This window comes from Crotalus tigris, unplaced genomic scaffold (genome assembly GCF_016545835.1).
Source record: "Crotalus tigris isolate CLP2741 ecotype Arizona unplaced genomic scaffold, ASM1654583v1 scf7180000018684.1183181, whole genome shotgun sequence".
Classification (NCBI taxonomy): Eukaryota; Metazoa; Chordata; class Lepidosauria; order Squamata; family Viperidae; genus Crotalus; species Crotalus tigris.
In genome coordinates, this window is record NW_024097145.1 from 197,082 (window position 1) to 210,000 (window position 12,919).

At 43.5% G+C, this 12,919-nt stretch overlaps 1 protein-coding gene across 1 annotated transcript in view; it reads left to right on the plus strand.

Annotated features, from left to right (window-relative positions):
• Positions 1-12,919, plus strand: part of DNAI1 (dynein axonemal intermediate chain 1) — a 205,599-nt gene that overhangs the window by 97,609 nt on the left and 95,071 nt on the right. The window lies entirely within an intron of this gene.

Sequence of the window (12,919 nt, forward strand, 5' to 3'; positions counted from 1 at the left end):
TGGGATAGGCAGATGTGGATGTTTGATGGTATTACAGATATCGTCGCAGGATGGAAGCAGTTCCTAGTAAGGCTGCCTTTTGCAATTGACTAATAGCGAATTTGTCAATGCCAATGGTGTTCAAGTGGTGCTCCAGTTGTTTTGGGATTGCACCCAAGGAGCCTATTACTATTGGTACTACCCTTGCTTGCTTTTGCCACAGTCTTTCTATTTCTATTTGTAGGTCTTTGTATTTTGTTATCTTCTCCAGTTCTTTCTCTTCTATTCTGCTATCTCCAGGCACTGCCACGTCCACTATCCAGACTTTTTTGTCTTTCTTATCAACAATTGTTAAGTCTGGGGTGTTATGTTGCAAGTGCTTGTCTGTTTGAATTCTGAAGTCCCAGAGCAGTTTAATTTTATCATTTTCTATGATTTTCTCTATTTTATGATCCCACTAGTTTTTGCTTACAGGCAAATGATATTTTTTGCTTACAGGCAAATGATATTTTGGCGACCCCCGTGAAATGGTCGTTCGACCCCAAATGGGTCCCGACCCAAAGCTGCACCATTGTTGCTACTTCGTCATGCCGCTGCTTGTAGTCAGTCTGGGCAATCTTCTTGCAACAGCTTACCAGGTGGTCCACTGTTTCTTCAGCTTCTTTGCATAGGCGGCACTTACTGTCTGTTGCTGTCTTCTCAATTTTGACTTTATATGCATTTGTCCTTAAGGCTTGGTCTTGTGCAGCCAGAATTAGTCCCTCGGTCTCTTTCTTCAATTTTCCTGCTCTTAGCCATTGCCAGGTCTTGTTATTATCTGCTTTCCCAGCTATTTTTTTAATGTATTGGCCATGTAGTGCTTTGTCTTCCCATGCCTCTATTCTTTTCTTCATTTGGTCTTTCTTGTAGGCCAGTTTGCTCTCTCCAGTAGTCAGTAAGCCTTAATATTATATTATTATCAATCATCGCACAGTCAGCCAGATGTTCAGACTGGATTTGGCATTTTGTCTACCTATCGAGTCCTTACCAAGGACCTGGGATAGGCAGATGTGGATGTTTGATGGTATTACAGGTATCGTCGCAGGATGGAAGCAGTTCCTAGTAAGGCCGCCTTTTGCAATTGACTAATAGCAAATTTGTCAATGCCAATGGTGTTCAAGTGGTGCTCCAGTTGTTTTGGGATTGCACCCAAGGAGCCTATGACTATTGGTACTACCCTTGCTTGCTTTTGCCACAGTCTTTCTATTTCTATTTGTAGGTCTTTGTATTTTGTTATCTTCTCCAGTTCTTTCTCTTCTATTCTGCTATCTCCAGGCACTGCCACGTCCACTATCCAGACTTTTTTGTCTTTCTTATCGACAATTGTTAAGTCTGGGGTGTTATGTTGCAGGTGCTTGTCTGTTTGAATTCTGAAGTCCCAGAGCAGTTTAATTTTATCATTTTCTATGACTTTCTCTATTTTATGATCCCACCAGTTTTTGCTTACAGGCAAATGATATTTTTTGCAGATCTTCCAATGCACCATTGTTGCTACTTTGTCATGCCGCTGCTTGTAATCAGTCTGTGCAATCTTCTTGCAACAGCTTACCAAGTGGTCCACTGTTTCTTCAGCTTCTTTGCATAGGCGGCACTTACTGTCTGTTGCTGTCTTCTCAATTTTGACTTTGTATGCATTTGTCCTTAAGGCTTGGTCTTGTGCAGCCAGAATTAGTCCCTCGGTCTCTTTCTTCAATTTTCCTGCTCTTAGCCATTGCCAGGTTTTATTATTATCTGCTTTCCCAGCTATTTTTTTCATGTATTGGCCATGTAGTGCTTTGTCTTCCCATGCCTCTATTCTTTTCTTCATTTGGTCTTTCTTGTAGGCCAGTTTGGTCTCTCCAGTAGTTAGTAAGCCTTCCTGATATACTAATTTCAGTGCATCTTCATCATTGTTCTTCAGATATTCTTCCAAAGCCATTTTTTCTTCTTCAACCATCTGATGTACTTGTAGCATTCCACGCCCACCTATTTGCCTTGGTAGATAAAGTCTATCAATGTCACTGCGTGGATGAAGGGCATGATTCATTGTCATTATTTTTCTGGTCTGCCTATCCATTGCTTTTAGTTCTGCTTGAGTCCAGTCCACTATTCCAGCTGTGTACCTAATGACTGGGATTGCCCAGGTGTTGATTGCCTTTATGGTATTTCCTCCATTGAGTTTGGATTTTAAGATCTTCTTCACTCTCTTGATGTATTCACCTCTAATCTTTTTCTTGACTTCAGTGTGCTTGATGTTGTCAGCTTGAAGGATACCCAAGTATTTGTAGTACTCTTCCTCATCCAGACTCTTAATGTTATTTTCGTGGGGCATCTTGATTCCTTCAGTTTTCACTATTTTTCCTTGTTTGATAGTAAGTGTGGCACATTTGTCCAAGCCAAACTCCATTACAATATCTTGGCTATATATACGGACAGTGTTGAGCAGCGATTCTATTTCAGATGATGTTTTTCCATACAGCTTCAGATCATCCATATAAAGGAGGTGGGATAGTCTGGCAGATGTTTTTGATGTTTGATAGCCATGTCCTGAGTTATTCAGTATTGTTGACAGAGGAAACAGTGCAATAACAAATAGTAATGGTGATAATGAATCTCCTTGAAATATTCCTCTCTTGATATTAACCTCTCCCAGCTTCTCACCATTGATCTGCAACTGTGTCTTCCATTGTGCCATCGATCTTTGCACAAATTTTCTGATGTTTCTACTTACTCCTGTTATTTCTAGGCACTTGATTATCCAATCATGTGGCAGAGAGTCAAATGCCTTTTTGTAGTCAATCCATGCCACATTCAGGTTGGTCTTCCTTCTCTTGCAGTTTTCCAAGATCATTTTGTCTATTAGGAGTTGATCTTTTGTTCCTCTGCTATTGGGGCGGTTTCCTTTCTGCTCAGGTGGAAAGAGATTGTTTTCAACTAGATGCTGTTGTACTGCATCAGCTACCACACCAGTTAGTAATTTGAAAGTTGTTGGTAAGCAGGTAATTGGCCTGTAGTTACCTGGTGTTGCCCCTTTTGCTGGATTTTTCATTATTAGGTAGGTTTTCCCAGTTGTTAGCCACTTTTCAATTTCTCCTCCTTGTAGTATATTGTTGAACTGTTTGGCAATGAGTGGGTGTATAACAGTTAGATGTTTCAACCAAAACCCATGCAGTTCATCTTCACCTGGTGCTGACCAATTTTTGATTTTCTTTGCTCTTTTTTCTACCATTTTTGTTGTTATTACTAGTTCTTTCATTTCAACTTCTGTTTTATTTGCATCCACCTCTTTTAACCAAGCCGCATCCTTGTTGTATTTCTTTGGGTTATCCCATATCTGCTTCCAGAACTGCACTGTTTCTTCCTTGTCAGGTACTGACTGATTCCTTGCAGTTTCTCCATTGATGGATTGGTAGAAACGTTTCTGATTGGATTGAAATTGGAGGTTCTGCCTATAGTTTGCAATTCGAGCTTCATATCTACTGATTTTCCTGGCTATAGCTGTTATTTGTTGCTTTATTATTTCCAGTGCTTCCTTGATCTTCCTTGTTTCTAAGTGGTATTTCTTGATTAGGTATTCTTTGGTCTTCTTGTTCTTCAGCTTCTTTTCTTTCATCTGTTCTAGCTTGCTTGCATGTGATCTTAACTTGCTGATCTTATTTTCTAGTCTAACCTTCCATTTTTCTGGTGCACTGTTTGTTTGTTTTTCTTTTTTGTTGATTTTACATCCCAGGTATTCTGTTATAACTGCAGCTGTGCTGTACATTAGTTGGTTTGTTTCTTGCAGTGAATTGGTGCTTAAACTTGCTATTGCAGTATTTGCATCTTTTAATGCTTGTGCTAGCTGTTTCTTTGGAACAAGCTTCAATGCAGGCAGCCTTATTCTGTTGTTTTTGTGCTGTTCTAGATGCTCAATTATTCTTTGTTTCAATTCTTTTATTTCTTTAGTTAGAGGGTTTTGTTCTTCCTGAGGAAGAGGTGCCTGGTTTCCAAATGAGAACAGTTGTATATCTCTACTGGATTCTTTCACTGCCAACTCCCCCTGGTTTGCCTCTACATTCTGAATTACTTCTTGTAAGGCTTTGATTTCTTTGCCCTGGGTAAACCTTTGCAGTTCGTCCAATTCTGTTTCTGTAAATACTTTATTTCGTGTTATAAATCGGCGTTGATCTGCTAGTCTCTGTTCTGTTATTTCTGATTCTGGATGTTGTTCTTTCCAGAATTGGTGCATTCGTTTTAGATATCCTCTTCTTGTTGGACTTGATCTGTAGTAACAGATCATTATTTCTTTGTTTTCCATCACTGTGTATCTGCGACGGGTAAACACCTTTTCTTCCAGTAGTTCTGCAGCTGCTGGCCCTGGTTGCTCAGCCAACAGTCCTGAGTCCTGTAACCCATTTTTCACCAGATATCCAGAACTCCAATATCTAGCGCGGACCTTGTTAACCCGGGCGACGTCCGAGCCGGTATGGCATTCTGCAATTTACGTCTCACCATATTTTTTATGGGAGAGACACTCTTTGTCTGACTCCTCTGATGAGACCTGTCCAGTATGGTTGAACCTCTGGCATAGCTCTCATCTTCCTCAGAGTACACAAGCCCCACAACCACGTCAAGGTAGTGCCTCACTGGGGGAATATATTATTATTATTATTATTATTATTATTATTATTATTATCATCATCATCATCATCATCATCATCATCATCATCACCACACTGGTGGATTTAGGAAGAGGTAGTCTTAAGGCTGGGGACTGATTGAAGATATCAGATGACTGAGTACAATAATTTAACCTTTAATTATGGCATTCTTCTTGAGGAAAATCTAATCTTCAGAATCTTTCTTTCTTTTGGGGGGGGGGGAAATATTTTGGAAATATCCTCAGGCCACTATTGCTAACTTCAGCCTTCAGCCAACTTGTTCGGGTTTGTAGCACAGTCAGCCAGATGTTTAGATTGGATTTGGTATTTTTCTCTACCTCTCTAGTCCTTTCAAAGACCTGGGGGAGGCAGATGTTGTTATATGAGAGGTATCATCACAGAATGTAGGCAGTCCCTAGTAAAGCTGCCTTTTGTAATTGAGTCTAAGTCAGTGGTTCTCAACCTTTTTAATGCTGCGACCCCCAACCGGTCGTAAGTCGAGGACTACACAACCGGTCGTAAGTCGAGGACTACTCAACTGGTGCAGCACCGTTTGCAGAATGGGACTTTTGGCGGGCTCAGCAGGGCAGAGACAGCCTGGACAATTCCTATTGGCTTTTGAAAGCCAATAGAATTAGACTCTATTCAAGAGAGTCTATTCTATTGGCTTTCAAAAGCCAATAGAATAAAAGGGAGTAGCGCAGCTAAGGAAAAGGGGGAAAAAATGGCGGACTGCGTTGTTTGGCGACCCCCGTGAATTGGTCGTTCGACCCCAAATGGGGTCCCGACCCACAGGTTGAGAACCACTGGTCTAAGTGATTTTGTCAGTGGTGATGTTATTGTTAAATGTCTTATGGCCTCCAGAGACCTGGGACTGGTGCGAGTTATGAATTGTTATCCTCGTTCCTTCCCTTATCCTCCCCGTCCCCTTCCCTCTCCCTCTTTTCTGTCCTCTCTTCCTTCCCTCTCCTCTCCTCTCCTCTCCTCTCCTTTCCTTTTCTTCCTTTTTTCTTGGCAAGATTTTTGGTTTGCCATTGTCTTCCTCCTAGGTCTCAAAGCGAGTGACTGGCTCAAAGTCACCCAGCTGGCCTCGGGCCATGCCTAAAAACTCACAGTCTCCTGGTTTCTAGGCCGATGCCTTAACTACTACACCGAACTCATTGTCTTAAATTTGAAATGCTATGTATTTTTTAAAAAAAATCCTGTATCACTAGGCATATTGCATTCAGTTTGGGTCGCCACGCTATAAAAAAAGATGTTGAGACTCTGAAAAAAAGAGTGCAGAGAAGAGCAACAAAGATGATTAAGGAGCTGCAGGTTAAATCATAGGAAGAACGGTTGCTGGAATTGTGGGTGTCTAGTTTAATGAAAAGAAAGACTAGGGATACCATGATAGCAGTGTTACGATATTTGAGGGGCTGCCAGAAAGAAAAGAGGGGTTCAGTCTATTTTCCAAAGCACCAGAGGGCAGGACAAGAAGCAACGGATGGAAACTAACCGAGGAGAGAACCAACCTAGAACTAAAGAGAAACTTCCTGACAGTGAGAACAATTAGCCAGCGGAACAACCTGCCTCCAGAAGTTGTGGGCGCTCCATCACTGGAGGCTTTTAAGAAGATACTGGATAGCCACTTCCCTGAAAGTAGTATAGGGCAGTGATGGCGAAGCTATGGCACGCGTGCCAGAGGCGGCACTCAGAGCCCTATCTGTGGGCACACCTGCCACCGCCACCAGTTTGCACAGGTCCATTAGGCTACCACTGGCGCCCCCAGAGTGGCAGCCCCACCCAGCACAAAGGAGGTGAAGCAGCTGGCTAGCAAGCTTCAGTAGAGGCAGTAGAGCACGCCCCCCCCATGCGTTTGCTGGTCTCTGTGTGTGGGGGCTGATGGTGTCAGGCAGCAGCTGCCCCTGCCTCGCCTAAGCCCGCAGCAATGGCCCTCCTGCCCTACCCCCTGCATCACCCCACAGGACAAGTCTCCTGCCCACTGCCCCACCCACCAGAGACCCCCTGGATCTCCCCCAATCTTGCCCAGCCCCCACAGGCATCCCTCCATGAGCAACATCTAGGTGTCACGCCCATCCCAGCCATGCCCACTCAGTCTGCCATGACCACCGCAGCCGCGCCCACCCATAGGCCACGCCCGCCCCCACCCCACCCTGAGGGCATCACAATGCTGATGCGGCCCTGGCACTTCGCGAAACATAAGTGTGTTTTGGGTTGCGGTTTGGGCACTCGGTCTCTAAAAGGTTCGCCATCACTGGCCTAGGGTCTCCTGCCTTGGACGAGGTGTTGGACTACAAGCCCCCCAAGGTCCCTTCCATCTCTGTTATTCTGTTCTGTGGTTTTTTTTTAAGACTTCAGAATCAGGGGAAATAAATCAGTCAAGCAAGTGATTTCCTTATATGGTTTGTTTAAAAAAATGGGTTTGGGGGCTTTGACATACAGTTAGAATAAAAAAATCAGTGTAAGGAACAAACATAGTACCCTTATTTAGAATATAAAAGAGAACCTATGGAATGAGGACTCATAATGAGACGAAGACTGGAGGGGAAAAAACTTTGCCAAAATTCAAAGTACAGCTCTGAAGCTATCATGATACTCAGGGAAAGATGGAGGTAAAATCTTTTAAGCAGTGAGCCTTACCATGCATGATGTGGGCTTTAGTCATGCAAGGAAGGGCCAGGATCGTCTCACTCAAAAGCTATAAGGAAATGTCAAGGAAAAAAAGAAGTACATTTTAAAGAAAGTTAAGGAAATGATCAAAATCACACCTAAATTAAGATTACTCAACCATGGAAAATATCTAATAAAATTAAATGAAGATTGAAAAGTCTATAACAATGTCCTTAAAAACACAAACGCACGCACGCGCGCGCACACAGACAGACAGACAGACAGATGTTTCTCATTCTCTAATCCTGTTTTTAAGGACTTTGTTGTAAACTTTTCAATTTTAATTTTATTAGATATTTTCCATGATTGAGCAATCTTAATTTAGGTGTGATTTTGGTCATTTCCTTTCCTTTCTTTAAAATATATATGTATATGTGTGTGTGTATATGTGTTTGTGTGTGTGTACATGATATATGGTGTGTGTGTGTGTGTGTGTGTGTGTGTGTGTGCATTAACTCGAGAAAGAGGGGCGGAGAAAGAAAAGAAAAAGGAAAGACAGAAAGAAAGAGGGGAGAAAGAAAAAAGTAGAAAGAAAAGAAAGAAAAAGAAAAGAAAAGAAAAGAAAAGAAAGAAAGAAAGAAAGAAAGAAAGAAAGAAAGAAAGAAAGAAAGAAAGAAAGAAAGAGGCCAGCTGTCAAATAGGAAAATGCCAGATGCCCTTGAAATACGACTCAACTGTTTAAATTAGCAGGAAAAGGAGCCATTTAAATGCTAATAGCTCTATTTCAATAAATATAGAACAAGATTGTGTGGACTGCAAAAAGTTCCATGTATGTAAGGAAAGTAAGTGCAAGAAAATGTGCAGACTTTTGCATTAACGGCTTATGTAAACAAAGTTTGGCTTAAGATCTTACAAAAAGGAATAAAGCCACACCTGGAGAGGAATAATAATAATAAAAAAGCAGAATAAGCTGATTTCAGTCTATGGAGATAGACTACAGACATCTGGTGAAATGGTGACAGGAGAAAAATGAAAACTTTCCTTTTTTTGCTTAATGGATTACCACAAAGCCTTTGGTTGCACAAGTCATGAGGAATAGAGGGGGGCGCATTAAAGCGAATGGATACGCCAGAACATCTGGGGGAATCTGAAAGTTAGAACTGGGGTTGGAGAAACAAGGGGAGGGGTGATGTTCAGGATAAGAAGAGAGCGAGACTAAGATTTATTTATTGTATCTGTCGATCGAATTTACAGGCAGTCCTTGACTTAACCACAGTTCATTTAGTGACTGTCTGAAGTTATAACGGCACTGAAAAAATGACTTATGTTTTTTCACCCTTAACGATCCTTGTAGCATCCCCATGGTCGCTAGTGATCAAAATTCAGACATTTGGCAACTATTTATGATGGTTTCAGCATTCCAGGGTCAGGTCAAACAAGCAAAGTCAACGGGGAAGCTGGAATCACAACTATAGTGATTCAATTAACAAAGGTCGTAAAATGGGGCAAAACCCACTTAACAAATGTCTCGCTTCACAGAAATTTTCGGTGGGCTCAGTCGTGGTCCTGTATATTGCTAGAAGGGATTCCGGGTGTCATGCAATAATTACATACAATAATTGATTAAAAATATGCATTTATCCCTCTGTGGCCACATGACCACACATTCGACAATCAGGCTACATTGACTGTTTGCGGTGTCCTGCGGTCATACAACCACGTTTTAAGACAGTTTTGCCAAAAACCATCATTTACTTCCTTTTTTGTCGTTCAAACCACGGCCATTGCAGACCAGCTTTTACCTAACAACTGCAGATTTGTTTAACAGCCACCTTAAAAAAAGGTCATAAAATCAGGTCATCCACATGACCGAAACCACTTATTACCCTCACAAACTCTGACTGTGATAGGTGGGCTCCGTTCCGCTCGTAGCTCAAGAACTACCTCGAACTCAGGGCTCTCCAAACTTGGCCGTTTTAAGACGTGTGGACTTCAACTCCCAGAATTCCTCAGCCAGCCATGCTGAGGGAAAGGGAGAGGTTTCCAAGCTGAGCCATGCTGGCTCAGGAATTCTGGGAGTTGAAGTCCACGAGTCACAAAATAGCCCAGGTTGCCTACCCCTGGCCTAGTCTATTAAGCCTGACAGGAGTAGATGATCAGAAACTGGTAGGCCTAGTCCACGGGTAGGCAGCCTTGGCTCTTTTATGACTCACGGACTTCAACTCCCAGAATTCCTGAGCCAGCCACACTGAAGGGAAAGGGAGAGGTTTCCAAGCTGAGCCCTGCTGGCACAGGGATTCTGGGAGTTGAAGTCCACGAGCCATAAAAGAGCCAAGGTTGCCTACCCCTGAACTAGAGGATCCCTTGTCAATCCTGCAATATGATGCTTCTGAACCTTGGCAACTATAAGATGCATGGACTTCAGTTCCCAGGCTCCATTCTGCTCGTAACTCAAGAACTACCTCGAACTCAGGGCTCTCCAAACTTGGCCGTTTTAAGACTTGTGGACTTCAACTCCCAAAATTCCTCAGCCAGCATGGCTGGCTGAGGAATTCTGGCAATTGAAGTCCACAAGTCTTAAAAGCGGCCAAGTTTGAAGACCCCTGCTCTAACTTATTTGTCAAATTGTTCCTAAATGAAAATAAAGTGCCTTTGAATGCCTTCCAGCCTTCTGCCTGATAAAGCCTTAATTTCTAGTTGCAGAACCATCAGAGCGTGGCAAATTTCCCCCCGAGCAGAAGTTGCTCAGTTAATATCCATTTGGGAAGCCCAGAAGTCATTATCTTAATCACACCAGGCCTGTCTCGATAACTGAATCGTTTCTCTGTTAAAACAGATGCGGCGCCTTAAACAGCCACTGCTGTGCTGTGCATTTGGATTATAGAATAACAGTTGGAAGTGTCCTTGGAGGTCTTCTAGTCCAGGGGTCTCCAACCTTCGCCACTTTATGATTTGTGGACTGCAACTCCCAGAATTCCTCAGCCAGCAGGGCTGGCTGAGGAACTCTGGGAGTTGAAGTCCACAAGTCATAAAAGGGCCAAGGTTGGAGACCTCTGTTCTAGTCTGCTCAGGCAGGAAACTAGATTGTTGGGGGCAATGTGTGTGTGTGTGTGTGTATATATATATATATATATATACACACACATTGCTTACTGGTGTACACCGCTTAGAGAGTGCTTGCACTTAAAGCGGTATATAAGTCTCATAAATAAATAAATAAATAAACTATATGAGTTCAGACAAATGGTTGTCTGATGTCTTCTTAAAAACCTCCAGTGTTGGAGCACCCACAACTTCTGAAGGCAAGCTATTCCACTGGTTAATTGCTCCAGCAATGTGCTGCACCTGCCCAAAAAGCCAACACAGTGCTGGGCTGCATTAACAGAGGGATAGAATCAAGATCACGTGAAGGGTTAATACCGCTTTATAACACCTTGGTAAGGCCACACTTGGAATACCGCATCCAATTTTGGTCACCACGATGTAAAAAAGATGTTGAGACTCTAGGAAGAGTGCAGAGAAGAGCAATAAAGATGATCAGGGGACTGGAGGCTAAAACATACAAGGAACGGTTGCTGGAATTGGGTATGTCTAGTTTAATGAAGAGAAGGACGGGGGGGGGGACATGATAGCAGTCTTCCAATATCTCAGAGGTTGCCACAAAGAAGACGGGGGGTCAACTTATTCTCCAAAGCACCTGAAGAAGGCAGGACAAGAGCAACGGATGGAAACTAATCAAGGAGAGAAGCAACCTAGAACTAAGGAGAAATTTCCTGACAATTAGAACAATTGATCAGTGGAACAACCTGCCTCCAGAAGCAGTGAATGCTCCAGCACTGGAAGTTTTTAAGAGATTGGACAGCCATTTGTCTGGAATGGTATAGGGCAGTGATGGTGAACCTATGGCACGCGTGCCAGAAGCGGCACTCAGAGCCCTCTCTGTGGGCACATGCACTTTCGCCCCAGCCCCACCTCTCCCCACAGCCCCCTCCTCACCAGCAGCCCCCCAGAGGAGAGTCACCCCACAGGCACGGTCCACGCGGAGCAGCGCATCCAAGGACATGGCAGCCAGGAAGCAGGGTCAACACTCTGCCCTTGCCCCCCATCGCGCACAGATGATGCTGTAGGGCGCGAGTGGAGGGCGTGGCCGCCATGGTGCTGCAGGGCCACCTGGGCAATCTGCGGTGGGCCATGGAGGGGGGGTGGCCTTGCGGGCAGAAGGGGGGGAAGGCAGAGTGGGGGGGATAGGGTGGTTTTGGGGCACTCAATCTCTAAAAAGTTCACCATCATTGGTATAGGGTTTCCTGCCTGAGCGGGGGGTTGGACTAGAAGACCTGCAAGATCCCTTCCAACTCTTGTTATTCTATTCTGTTCTGTTCTTATTTTGCAAATGCTTTTTGGAAAGCAGAGATTATGAATTCTGAATCTCTGCTTTCCCAACCCAGAGAGAAACCTTTAATAACAGGAGCAGTACCATTACTAGAGCTTCTAGGGTACAGGTAATCCTTGACTTACAACCGTTCGTTCAGTGACCTTCCAAAATTACGAAGGCACTGGAGGAAGGGATTTACCAGTATACCCAAAGATACAGCTTCTCCACTGCCCCTTGGTTGCTATCGGCAAGCACGGGGACCCTACGTTGACCCTACTTTTAAAGAGGGCACATCAGAAGCGATGTCAAACCCATTAAAATAAAAACAAGGGATGTAAATTGCAATTATCAGTCAAGCCAGCAGGTCAATACTGCAATTCAAGAGCAACCTTTTCATTAAGAACTGTCTTGTAAATCACTCCCGATCCCTGAATTTGCTGACTTCACCTCTTCAATCAATACTTCTTATCCTTCTTGGGCCTAAAAAACCACATTCAGGATGTTCATTCGGTTTCTCGCCTTTAAAAATACACATAGTCCTCACGTTGCGACCACAAGCAAGCCCAATATTTCTGCTGCTAAGCAAAACATTTGCTAAGTGAGTTTGTCCTATTTTTACGACCTTCTTTGCCACAAAGAAGGGGGGGGGGGCGTCAGGCTATTATCCAAAGTGCCTGAAGGCAGGACAAGAAGCAATGGATGGAAACTAATCAAGGAGAGAAGCAACTGAGAACTAAGGAGAAACTTCCTGACAGTGAGAACAATTAACCAGTGGAACAACCTGCCTCCAGAAGCGGTGAATGCTCCAACACTGGAAGTTTTTAAGAAGAGACTGGACAGCCATTTGTCTGAAATGGTATAGGCTTTCCTGCCTGAGCAGGAGGTTGGACTAGATGACCTCCAAGGTCCCTTTCAACTTTATTATTATTATTATTAGTTATTAAGTGAATCACTGCAGCTGTTAAATCAGTAAGACGGTTGTTAAGTGAATCTGGCTTCCCCCGTTGACTTTGCTTGTCAGAAGGTCACAAAAAGGGATCACGTGTCCCATGGACATTGCGACCATCGTAAATACGAGCCAGTCGCCAAGCGTCTGAATTTGGATCACGTGACGGTGGGGATGCTGCAACGGTCGTAAGTATGAAAAATGGGTCACGAGTCCATTTTTTTCAGTGCCGCTGTAACTTCGAACGGTCACCAAAGGAAAACATTGTAAGTCGAGGACTACCTGTTGCATCGTTGTGAATTGACGCTGGTAAAGTGGCTGATGCCATTTTCAGCTCCTGATAGATCAGCT